The sequence below is a fragment of the Mercenaria mercenaria genome, chromosome 5, assembly GCF_021730395.1.
Source record: "Mercenaria mercenaria strain notata chromosome 5, MADL_Memer_1, whole genome shotgun sequence".
In the NCBI taxonomy this organism is placed as follows: Eukaryota; Metazoa; Mollusca; class Bivalvia; order Venerida; family Veneridae; genus Mercenaria; species Mercenaria mercenaria.
In genome coordinates this window covers 54,507,240-54,521,159 of record NC_069365.1, presented here as the reverse complement: position 1 = coordinate 54,521,159, position 13,920 = coordinate 54,507,240, and positions in this window count along the sequence as shown.

Below are 13,920 nucleotides of genomic sequence, written 5' to 3'. Positions count from 1 at the left end.
TTTTTGGGGTCACTCCGTCAAAGGTCAAGGTCACAGGGGCCTGAACATGGAAAACCATTTCCGATCAATAACTTGAGAACCACTTGACTCAGAATGTTGAAACTTCATAGGATGATTGGGCATGCAGAGTAGATTACACTTATTGATTTTTGGGTCACTGCCTTAAAGGTCAAGGTCACGGGGGCCCGAACAAGGAAAACTATTTCCGGTCAGTAACTTGAGAACCACTTGACCAAAATGTTGAAACTTCATAGGATGACTGAACATGCGGAGTAGATGACCCTTATTGATTTTGGGGTCACTATATTAAAGGTCAAGGTCACAGGGGCCTGAACATGAAAAACTATTTCCGATCAATAACTTGAGAACCACTTGATCAAGAATGTTGAAACTTCATAGGATGATTGGACATGCAGAGTAGATGATGCCTATTAATTTTGGGGTCACTGCCTTAAAGGTCAATGTCACAGGGGCCCGAACAAGGAAAACAATTTCCGGTCAGTAACTTGAGAACCACTTGACTCAGAATGTTGAAACTTCATAAGATGATTGGTCATACAGAGTAGATGACCCCTATTGATTTTGGGGTCACTCTATTAAAGGTCAAGGTCACGTGGGCCTGAACATGAAAAACCATTTCCGATCAATAACTTGAGAACCACTTATCCCAGAATATTGAAACTTCATAGGATGATTGGACATGCAGAGTAGATGAACCCGATTGATTTTTGGGTCACTTGATCAAAGGTCAAGGTCACGTGGGCCTGAACATGGAAAACAAAATCCATTCAGTAACTTGAGAACCACTTGACCCAGAATGTTGAAACTTCATAGGATGATTGGTCATGCAGAGTAGATGACTCCTATTGATTTTGGGGTCACTCTATTAAAGGTCAAGGTCACAGGGGCCTGAACATGAAAAACCATTTCCGATCAATAACTTGAGAACCACTTGACACAGAGTGTTGAAACTTCATAGAATGATTGGACATGCAGAGTAGATGACCCTTATTGATTTTGGGGTCACTTAGTTAAAGTTCAAGGTCACAGGAGTCTGAACATTGAAAACCGTTTCCGGTTAGTAACTTGAGAACCACCTGACCCAGAATGTTGAAACTTCATAGGATGATTGGTCATACAGAGGAGATGACCCCTATCTATTTTAGGGTCACTCTAATAAAGGTCAAGGTCACAGGGGGCTGAACATGGAAAACCATTTCCAAATAAGAATAACAGAGTAGGTGACCGCTATTGTTTTTGGGGGTCACTTTTTAAAGGTCAAGGTCACAGGGGACTGAATATAGAAAACTCTTTCCAAACAATAACTTGAGAACCACTTGACCCAGAATGTTGAAACTTAATAGGATAATTGGACATGCAGAATAAATGACCCCAAATGATTTTGGGGTCACTTGATCAAAGGTCAAGGTCACAGCAGCCCGAACATGGAAAACCGTATCCAATTCATAACTTGAGAATGTTGAAACTTAGTGGGATGATTGAACATGCCAATTAGGTGATCCCTATTGCAGCCAACCATCAGTGTCTCTTTGACTTCCGCTCTTCTCCCCTATTGACTTCTTGCATATACGACTATGCAGTGGGGGAGACATGCGCTTTTTTATAAAAGCATCTTCTAGTTTTACTTGGTTGCATTCTTTTTCTATCACAAAAGCAGTCTTTAAGTGCCTTGTGGCGGCTGGAACAAGTATCCCTGTACTTGGACTCAGTGTTGTTATATTCTCTGGTCCTTTGGGATCATGGAGTACATTCATTTTTACTATAGTAGAATTCACTTAAGCCAGTGCTAGAGGGTGTGAGGGGTGTTTACATAACCTCGAATGATCCGAATCTGCAATTATTTTGTTTGGTTGCATTCTATGCTTCCAAGTGATCTTTTCACATATATTTTATTTGTATTGTATAATATACGTTTAGATGGAAACAGCACGAGGCTGACCAAGGAGTGTGCGCGTAAATGCAGTTCACCAGTGTTAGTGTATTGTGCTTGAAAATATGTAATATTTATTCGGTATAAAGTATTCTTAGCATTGCCAATTAATTGCATAGAAATGCTTTCATTTCAGGAAAATCACCTTTCATTTACTGTAATTTTAATAAAATCTGTAAAAAGATCCTTTTGAAGCATAGAATGCAACCAAGCAAAATAATAGCAGACTCGGTTTGACTGAGTCTGTTCATGTGAGGTAATGGAAAATGCAACATCTCTCACGCCCCCTAGCACCGGCTTAAGTGGAATTCTATTACAAAGATATTGAATGGACTCTATGATCCCAAAGGACCAGAAAATCTAACAGCACTGAATCCAAGTATGGAGAGACTTTTTACGGCCGCCACACGGCACTTAAGGATTGCTGTTGTGATAGTAAATAAAAATGTAAAAAGATCCTTTGGTAACATAGAAACCTTAAAACTTAATTAAATGTATCCTTAATTATGGTTCCTAAAACTAAAATAAATGAAAAAGCAATGGGTAGGGCTCTAAGGACCTGTGACAGATTTAATTTGAACTTGTGTAAGAAAGTCTGTAACGTATAGTATATGGCCAGTTTACCAAGCTTTTAGATTTTGAAAATTATTTTCATTAAATAAATTATGAAAATGCCATATCAATTTTATCTTTTATAACTGTTGTGTATGGAAAACAGGAATTATGTAAAGTTTTATATCCTTTATCCTAGCCTTCTCCAATCTTTAGCATTAACTTGTTTATACTTATTCTACACAAAATGTGCACATGAGGTGTTTGGGCTTAGCTGAAAGATAGTCCAAAGCCCAAAATGTATAAAGTGAGTTGCTCTTCAATGATTTGGAATATGTTCATTTATATTACAAATAAAGGCATTATTCTGAAATAGGCTTATCAGATTGTAGACATTTGTCCGTCTGTAAGAATCGCAATACAGATAAACATGTTACGCCAAAACTTGTGAGAATATACAACATTTTAGATTTTCTATGAATAGTATGTCGCATATATGTATGTAAAAAAAAGAAAACAAAAAGACGCAGAATAGAAGAGGATAGCTCGGGACCAAAATTAACATGTAAGAATTCTATTGCTGTTTTTTTTATCGTCATCTTTGTTTTGAAAATGTTATTCGATTTTCGTGAATTTTGTAGTATTATGTTTTGATATGGTATGTTCTTATATTTAATGATATTTCTAAAACATATGCTAGTCATTCTATTGATGAATAAAATACAATATTGAAATAAATAATTATATTTTGTAACCCCAAAGTTAGTATGAACAAACTTTCGTCTCGTTCTAACTGTTATAGTCATGTAAAAGTTTTCTTTTACAAGAGTTTAGCATTGTAATAATTAACACTATTATACCATATTTTAAATGCACAGTATTGTTTGTTTGAAAAATACTTGTACCTTATACAAATGTATGTTGTAGATGCAATGTAGCCACATGCCGTATGATACCATTCCGCAGATGTTGCCGGTATTTTAGGACTTGCAAATTACATTTTGTTTAATAAAATTTTGAAAACCACAACATCTGATTTTACACTTAATTTATGTCATCAGGTCATTGATGCTTTTGTGCAAGTGTTCAAACGTCATTTGCATCTTTCAGTATTCTAACTGTAAGACGGGTGTATATAGTGTAAATTTGAAAATCTTGTTCCCAATATGAGCCGTGCCCTGAGAAAACCAACATAGTGGCTTTGCGACCAGCATGGATCCAGACCAGCCTGCGCATCCGCGCAGTCTGGTCAGGATCCATGCTGTTCGCTTTTAAAGCCTATTGGAATTGGAGAAACTGTTAGCGAACAGCATGGATCCTGACCAGACTGCGCGGATGCGCAGGCTGGTCTGGATCCATGCTGGTCGCACACCCACTATGTTGGTTTTCTCATGGCGCGGCTCATATATGATGCAAATGAGTCATGTTTTACGCTTTGTAAGACTTTTTGTCTACCTACTTATAGCTCTTTAAAAGAGTAAAGGTTGATTGTTTCGTTGGAAGATCGAGTAAGCACCATAAGTAATATTTTGTATGTAAATTTTGATCTTTCAAGTATTACAACTAAAACAAAATAAAATAGAAACACATTTTGTTTTTGTTTCATGTATTTTAATGGTGATTTAGTTTAACAAATTAATCATTGAGTTCTGTTTCGTATCGTGGATTTACTATTGATAAATCTTTGACATAAATAGTTATTTGTTTCAGGAGAGTATTAAGTCGTCTTTTACTGAAAAATATACAAAACGGTAGAAGCATATAATAAAAGAGTTATCATAATCCTAGTAGCCTTGTCTGGGATGTCGTATTCAGCCCCCGTGGATTTTACCGGGACAGATCGGACTGGGAAAATCCAGTCGAGTGAATACAACATCCCAGATCAAGCTACTGTTAACATTTAGCCTGCTGACGGCAAGTGATTTTACCTTTGCGCCCAGTGCAGACCATGATCAGCCTGCACATCCGTGCAGTCTGATCATGGTCTGCACTGTTCGCTATTCAGTCAGTACATTTTCAGTGAACATCCCTTTGAATAATAAATGGTACTGTTCAAATTGAACGATGGACTAGTCCATTTTAGAAATATAGCATGGTAAGGGTTAAAACAACACTAATATATTTACAACAGACTGTAATAACAGTAGGTTACGAAAGGGATTTTTGTGTACAGCATTATTAATACCTTCAACTCTCCGGTAAAAGTTTTACATGAGTTCTTGAGTGTAGAAACAAAAGTGACCTTTTATAGGGTCTGTCCTTGTTCTGTGCCATTTATATTATTCCTGTTCATTTTGGTATTTCGGCCTAAATAGGAAAGTGAAATCAAAACCACAGGCTAGTCAAAAAAATAATAAGTCTATTTGTTTTGGATTTACCTACTAGAAGAGTATTAATTGTGTTGTTTTAGAAAAATCAACACTCTCAAAGCTTGCGACAGAGCGAAGCAACTTCGTCTTAATAATGCATTCAACACTTTTCATCATAAATGTCCAAACTATTTGAAATAAATCTTTACTAAGGTGTTCGAGATACATTCAAAGATTAGATTGAGTTAAAAAATTGTTGGTTGTAATGTGTCATCCCTCGAGTCGCGTACGTTCCTCTATGAGGCAATTTCTGACTGGAATGCTCAGCCCAGTAGTTTTAAAAATATATAAAGAAAGGCATTTTTTTATCTGTTTACAGATGGTAAATCACTAAAGCAAACTGAAATCATGCTTTATTAATATTATTAATATGTTTCAATAAAATTCACTTGTAATTATTATTTACTGAGGAATTTAAGGTTACCTCCTCTGAACTATGAACGGTGGTCAAATAGACGATACACCACAAGAAAGGCCTTGATTGATTTCAAACTGTTTGCAATACCTTGATTATATTCATGATGGACTTCATTTATGCGTGTTGTAATGAACAGGACGTCATGCGACAAACTGACATCATAATTGATGTTATAATGATTTCTTACCGGTTTGTGTATCAACAGTTGTTTATCTCAGAATATGCAGACATTGTTCTTTGTTTAACTGGCAGTGTAATAAAGCCATGTTAGAATATTGTGTTTATGACGTTTTATCTGAATACATGGGTAAATCTATCTATACGTAACCCTAAATATACAACATAACATCACACTTGGCTAGCCATCAATCGCGAAACAACACTCATACAACATAACATCACACTTGGCTAGCCATCAATCGCGAAACAAAACTCAAACAACATAACATCACACTTGGCTAGCCATCAATCGCGAAACAAAACTCAAACAACATAACATCACACTTGGCTGGCCATCAATTGCGAAACAAAACTCATACAACATAACATCACACTTGGCTGGCCATCAAGCGCGAAACAAAACTCATACAACATAACATCACACTTGGCTGGCCATCAAGCGCGAAACAAAACTCAAACAACATAACATCACACTTGGCTAGCCATCAATCGCGAAACAAAACTCAAACAACATAACATCATACTTGGCTGGCCGTCAAGCGCGAAACAAAATTCATACAACATAACATCACATCATAACATCACACTTGGCTAGCCATAAATCGCAAAACAAAACTCATACAACATAACATCACACTTGGCTAGCCATCAATCGCACAACAAAACTCATACAACATAACATCATACTTGGCTAGCCATCAAACGCGAAACAAAACTCAAACAACATAAAATCACACTTGGCTAGCCATCAATCACGAAACAAAACTCGATCAACATAACATCACACTTGGCTAGGAATCAATCGCGAAACAAAACTCAAACAACATAACATCACACTTGGCTAGCCATCAATCGCGAAACAAAACTCGTACAACATAACATCATACTTGGCTAGCATCAATCGGTGAACAAAACTCAACAAACAAGATACATCATCATCACTTGGCTAGCATCAGATCGCGAAACAAAACTCATACAACATAACATCACCTTGGCTAGCCATCATCGCGACAACAAAACTCAATACAAACATCACATCAAGCATCACAATTGGCTAGCCATCAGTCGCAAAACAAAACTCATACAACTAACATCATCACTTGGCTAGCCATCAATCGACAACAAAACCACAAACAAACATACACTTGCACACTTGGCTAGCCATCAATCACAAAACAAACTCAAACAACATAACATCACACTTGGCTAGCCATCAATCGCGAAACAAAACAACAACAACTAAATCACACTTGGCTAGCCATCAATCACAAACGTAAACTCGTACAACATAAAGCACACTTGGCTAGCAATTAATCGCGAAACAACCAGACAACATCACTCACTTGGTAGCCATCAATCGCAAACAAACTCGTTACAACTAGAGCACACTTGCTAGCAATTATCGCGAAACAAATCTCAACAACATAACATCACTCTTGGCTAGCAATCAATCGCGAAACAAAACTCGTACAACATAACATCACACTTGGCTAGCAATCAATCGCGAAACAAAACTCAATACAAACCCCTATAAACATCACACTTGGCTAGCCATCAATCGCGAAACAAAACTCATACAAAATAACATCACACTTGTCTAGCCATCAATCGCGAAACAAAACTCGTAAAGCATAACATCACACTTGCTAGCAATCAATCGCAAACAAAACTCAAACATAACACACACTTGGCTAGCATCAATCGCGAAACAAAACTCATACAACATAACATCACACTTGGCTAGCCATCAATCGCGAAACAAAACTCATACAACATAACATCACACTTGGCTAGCCATCAATCGCGAAACAAAACTCATACAACATAACATCACACTTGGCTAGCCATCAATCGCGAAACAAAACTCATACAACATAACATCACACTTGGCTAGCCATCAATCGCGAAACAAAGCTCAAACAATATAACATCACACTTGGCTAGCCATCAATCGCGAAAACAAAACTCGTAAAGCATAACATCATACTTGGCTAGCCATCAGTCGCGAAACAAAACTCATACAACATAACATCACACTTGGATGGCAATCAAACGCGAAACAAAACTCATACAACATAGCATCACACTTGGCTAGCCATCAATTGCGAAACAAAACTCATACAACATAACTTCACACTTGGCTAGCCATCAATCGCACAACAAAACTCATACAACAAAACATCACACTTGCACACTTGGCTAGCCATCAATCGCAAAACAAAACTAAAACAACATAAAATCACACTTGGCTAGCCATCAATCACGAACGTAAACTCGTACAACATAACATCACACTTGGCTAGCAATCAGTCGCGAAACAAAACTCAGACAACATGACATCACTCTTGGCTAGCCATCAATCGCAAAACAAAACTCGTACAACATAAGAGCACACTTGGCTAGCAATTAATCGCGAAACAAATCTCAAACAAGATAACATCACTCTTGCCTAGCAATCAATCGCGAAACAAAACTCGTACAACATAACATCACACTTGGCTAGCAATCAATCGCGAAACAAAGCTCAAACAATATAACATCACACTTGGCTAGCCATCAATCGCGAAACAAAACTCATACAACATAACATCACACTTGGCTAGGAATCAATCGCGAAACAAAACTCAAACAACATAACATCACGCTTGGCTAGCCATCAATCGCGAAACAAAACTCGTACAACATAACATCACACTTGGCTGGCAATTAATCGCGAAACAAAACTCAAACAAGATAACATCACACACGGCTAGCAATCAATCGCGAAACAAAACTCATACAACATAACATCACACTTGGCTAGCCATCAGTCGCGGAACAAAACTCAAATAACATAACATCACATCATAGCATCACACTTTGCTAGCCATTAGTCGCAAAACAAAACTCATACAACTTAACATCTCACTTGGCTAGCCATCAATCGCACAACAAAACTCATACAACAAAACATCACACTTGCACACTTGGCTAGCCATCAATCACAAAAACAAAACTCAAACAACATAACATCACACTTGGCTAGCCATCAATCGCGAAACAAAACAAAACAACATAAAATCACACTTGGCTAGCCATCAATCACGAACGTAAACTCGTACAACATAACATCACACTTGGCTAGCAATTAATCGCGAAACAAAACTCAGACAACATAACATCACTCTTGGCTAGCCATCAATCGCAAAACAAAACTCGTATAACATAAGAGCACACTTGGCTAGCAACTAATCGCGAAACAAATCTCAAACAAGATAACATCACTCTTGCCTAGCAATCAATCGCGAAACAAAACTCGTACAACATAACATCACACTTGGCTAGCAATCAATCGCGAAACAAAGCTCAAACAATACAACATGACACTTGGCTAGCCATCAATCGCAAAACAAAACTCATACAACATAACATCACACTTGGCTAGCCATCAATCGCGAAACAAAACTCATACAACATAACATCACACTTGTCTAGCCATCAATCGCGAAACAAAACTCGTAAAGCATAACATCACACTTGGCTAGCAATCAATCGCAAAACAAAACTCATACAACATAACATCACACTTGGCTAGCCATCAATCGCGAAACAAAACTCATACAACATAACATCACACTTGGCTAGCCATCAATCGCGAAACAAAACTCATACAACATAACATCACACTTGGCTAGCCATCAATCGCGAAACAAAACTCATACAACATAACATCACACTTGGCTAGCCATCAATCGCGAAACAAAGCTCAAACAATATAACATCACACTTGGCTAGCCATCAATCGCGAAAACAAAACTCGTAAAGCATAACATCATACTTGGCTAGCCATCAGTCGCGAAACAAAACTCATACAACATAGCATCACACTTGGACGGCAATCAAACGCGAAACAAAACTCATACAACATAGCATCACACTTGGCTAGCCATCAATTGCGAAACAAAACTCATACAACATAACTTCACACTTGGCTAGCCATCAATCGCACAACAAAACTCATACAACAAAACATCACACTTGCACACTTGGCTAGCCATCAATCGCAAAACAAAACTAAAACAACATAAAATCACACTTGGCTAGCCATCAATCACGAACGTAAACACGTACAACATAACATCACACTTGGCTAGCAATCAGTCGCGAAACAAAACTCAGACAACATGACATCACTCTTGGCTAGCCATCAATCGCAAAACAAAACTCGTACAACATAAGAGCACACTTGGCTAGCAATTAATCGCGAAACAAAACTCAAACAAGATAACATCACTCTTGGCTAGCAATCAATCGCGAAACAAAACTCGTACAACATAACATCACACTTGGCTAGCCATCAATCGCGAAACAAAGCTCAAACAACATAACATCACACTTGGCTAGCCATCAATCGCGAAACATAACTAGTAAAGCATAACATCATACTTGGCTAGCCATCAATCGCGAAACAAAACTCATACATTCAACATAACATCACACTTGGCTAGCCATCAATTGCGAAACAAAACTCGTAAAGCATAACATCACACTTGGCTAGCAATCAATCGCAAAACAAAACACATACAACAAAACATCACACTTGGCTAGCAATCAATCGCAAAACAAAACTCATACAACATAACATCACACTTGGCTAGCCATCAATCGCGAAACAAAACTCATACAACATAACATCACACTTGGCTAGCAATCAATCGCGAAACAAAGCTCAAACAATATAACATCACACTTGGCTAGCCATCAATCGCGAAAACAAAACTCGTAAAGCATAACATCATACTTGGCTAGCCATCAATCGCGAAACAAAACTCATACAACAAAAACATCACACTTGGATGGCAATCAAACGCGAAACAAAACTCATACAACATAACATCACACTTGGCTAGCAATCAATCGCGAAACAAAACTCAGACAACATCACATCACTCTTGGCTAGCCATCAATCGCAAAACAAAACTCGTACAACATAAGAGCACACTTGGCTAGCAATTCATCGCGAAACAAATCTCAAACAAGATAACATCACTCTTGCCTAGCAATCAATCGCGAAACAAAACTCGTACAACATAACATCACACTTGGCTAGCAATCAATCGCGAAACAAAGCTCAAACAATATAACATCACACTTGGCTAGCCATCAATCGCGAAACAAAACTCATACAACATAACATCACACTTGGCTAGCCATCAATCGCGAAACAAAACTCATACAAAATAACATCACACTTGTCTAGCCATCAATCGCGAAACAAAACTTGTAAAGCATAACATCACACTTGGCTAGCAATCAATCGCAAAACAAAACTCATACAACATAACATCACACTTGGCTAGCATCAATCGCGAAACAAAACTCATACAACATAACATCACACTTGGCTAGCCATCAATCGCGAAACAAAACTCATACAACATAACATCACACTTGGCTAGCCATCAATCGCGAAACAAAACTCATACAACATAACATCACACTTGGCTAGCCATCAATCGCGAAACAAAGCTCAAACAATATAACATCACACTTGGCTAGCCATCAATCGCGAAAACAAAACTCGTAAAGCATAACATCATACTTGGCTAGCCATCAGTCGCGAAACGAAACTCATACAACATAACATCACACTTGGATGGCAATCAAACGCGAAACAAAACTCATACAACATAGCATCACACTTGGCTAGCCATCAATTGCGAAACAAAACTCATACAACATAACTTCACACTTGGCTAGCCATCAATCGCACAACAAAACTCATACAACAAAACATCACACTTGCACACTTGGCTAGCCATCAATCGCAAAACAAAACTAAAACAACATAAAATCACACTTGGCTAGCCATCAATCACGAACGTAAACTCGTACAACATAACATCACACTTGGCTAGCAATCAGTCGCGAAACAAAACTCAGACAACATGACATCACTCTTGGCTAGCCATCAATCGCAAAACAAAACTCGTACAAAATAACATCACACTTGGCTAGCCATCAGTCGCGAAACAAAACTCATACAACATAACATCACACTTGGCTAGCCATCAATCGCGAAACAAAACTCATACAACATAACATCACACTTGGCTAGCAATCAATCACGAAACAAAACTCAAACAACATAACATCACACTTGGCTAGCCATCAATCGCGAAACAAAACTCATACAACATAACATCACACTTGGCTAGCCATCAATCACGAAACAAAACTTATACGATCAACATCTATTGTTGCTGCAGTAATGAATAATTTGTCATAATTATAATTAAAATCACTTTCAGGGTCGCAGTGTTTTCATCCTGTTGTGATTTTTGTTTCAGTAAAATCGTTTCGTCGAAAGAGGGTTTTATTTGCGTGTGGAATTCCTCTTTTGAAATTTGGATGGATGCACAGTAGTATTTTTGTCTTCTAGTTTGTTATATAAACATTTCAACAGCCATGTTTTCTAAACCATTATAGAACCAAGAGAAAACGTTTCGAGTTCATTTAAATTGATGTTTCAAATTATTCTTTACTAGTATACTTTGTATTATCTTCTAAGAATAAGACTTCAGAACGCTACGGTCTCACATAGTTGACTGACTTGAATGGCTGGCAAACGGGTTAAAATACTGTATTCCTGAGCGAGTACATTCAGCTAAATAAGTAGTATTTGTTTCAGCAGAGTACTAGGTCATCGTTTGCTTAAGATATACAAAAAGGTGGAGGTATATAAAGAAAGGGTCATTATAGCAGTAGCTTGATCTGGGATATTGTAATATTAATAACAGTCAATAATAATAGTAGGTTACGAAAGATTTTCTTTTCGGTGCTTTTTCTTCCTTCTCTCTATGCCATACAGTATTCAGTTTAAACGGTATAACCACAATTTATAGCCTTAATCGTATTGTTCAACATGCTAGGTACATGATACAATAGATAAAACATTAACTCTCGATTAACTCGCAGATGCTTTTATTCAAATGATGTATACAAAACACAACAAATCATGTAAGAAATAAATAAATAATATAAATTATCACAGCAGGATTTCTACAAATTACCAGAGACTACAATTGAAAAGAAGTACATGCCCACATACTGCTTCATTTTAACGGAAGTGATAATTGATATGTAGTATCTGGGTACATGTTTGGTCATTTTTATTACCTGTATTTTTTAAACCGGACAAAAAACTTCCTGAACTTTGACCTCCAAGTGAGACCATTACCTTTGCGTTAGGGATCTGGATTTTTGCATGACACGTAATCTCATTCTGGAAATCCTTTGTGCAAACATATCATATTAAAATCCATTCATGGATGACAGAATTTTGAGCCGAAAAGGAAAAAGAACCTATTGTCCTTTGACCCCAAGTGTGACCTTGATCTTTGAGCTAGGGGTCTTGGTTTTGTGCATAACACAATCGTCATAGTATGGGATACGTTTATTCCAAGTAATATTAGAATCGCTTCAACGATGACAGATTATGGACCGGACAGGATAAAACCACTATTTACCTTTGACATCTGGGTGTGACCCTGACCTTTGGACTTGGAGTTTGGGTTTTTTTCCATGACACGCCATTTAACATACATTAGTACCATGTTCTAAGAAGTATTAAGATCTCGTCAAGGATGACAATATTATGGATCGTACAGGAAAAACATTACGTTTGACTTCCAAGTGTGACTATGTTCTTGGGAGTTAGGGGTCTGGGTGGTGCGCATGACACATCGTCTTATTGTAGAATACATTTGTGCCAAGTAATATTATAATCGCTTAATCGATGACAGAGTATGGACTGGACAGGAAAAAAATACCTTTGACCTTTGACCTCTGAGCGTGACTAGCTATTTGGCATGAAACGTCGTCTCAGTATGGGATACATTTGTGCCAAGTAATATCAAAATCCCTTCAAGAATGACCACGTTATGTACCAGACAGGAAAAGACACTAACGACCTTTGACCTCTTAGCTAGGGTCGATTGTTGTGGATAACATATAGTCTAATTATGGAAAACATTTTGTTCCAAGTAATATTAAAATCCATGGATGGAATGTTGATTTTCAGGCCGGACAAGAAAAATACAATGATGAAATTTGACCTCAAAGTGCCACCTTGACCACTGAAATAGGGGTCTGGATCATAGGCATGACATGTCGTCTCATTATGGGGAATATTCGTGCCGACTAATAATATTTCCCTTCATGAATGACAAAGTTACATACCGGACATAAAATCTGGACGAACGAACGATCGAACGGACACTGCAATTACTATATGCCGCCCAGAAATGGGCGAGGGAGGGGGGCATAAAAACTTAATTCATCCACACATTATTCAAATGAGAATATAGAAAAGGAAATGTAAATGTAATATTTTTTCTGCATTATCTCTATCCGCCAAAAGTTAAAAAATAATATATAAAAAATCATAAATCCGTTTTCCATATTGTTTA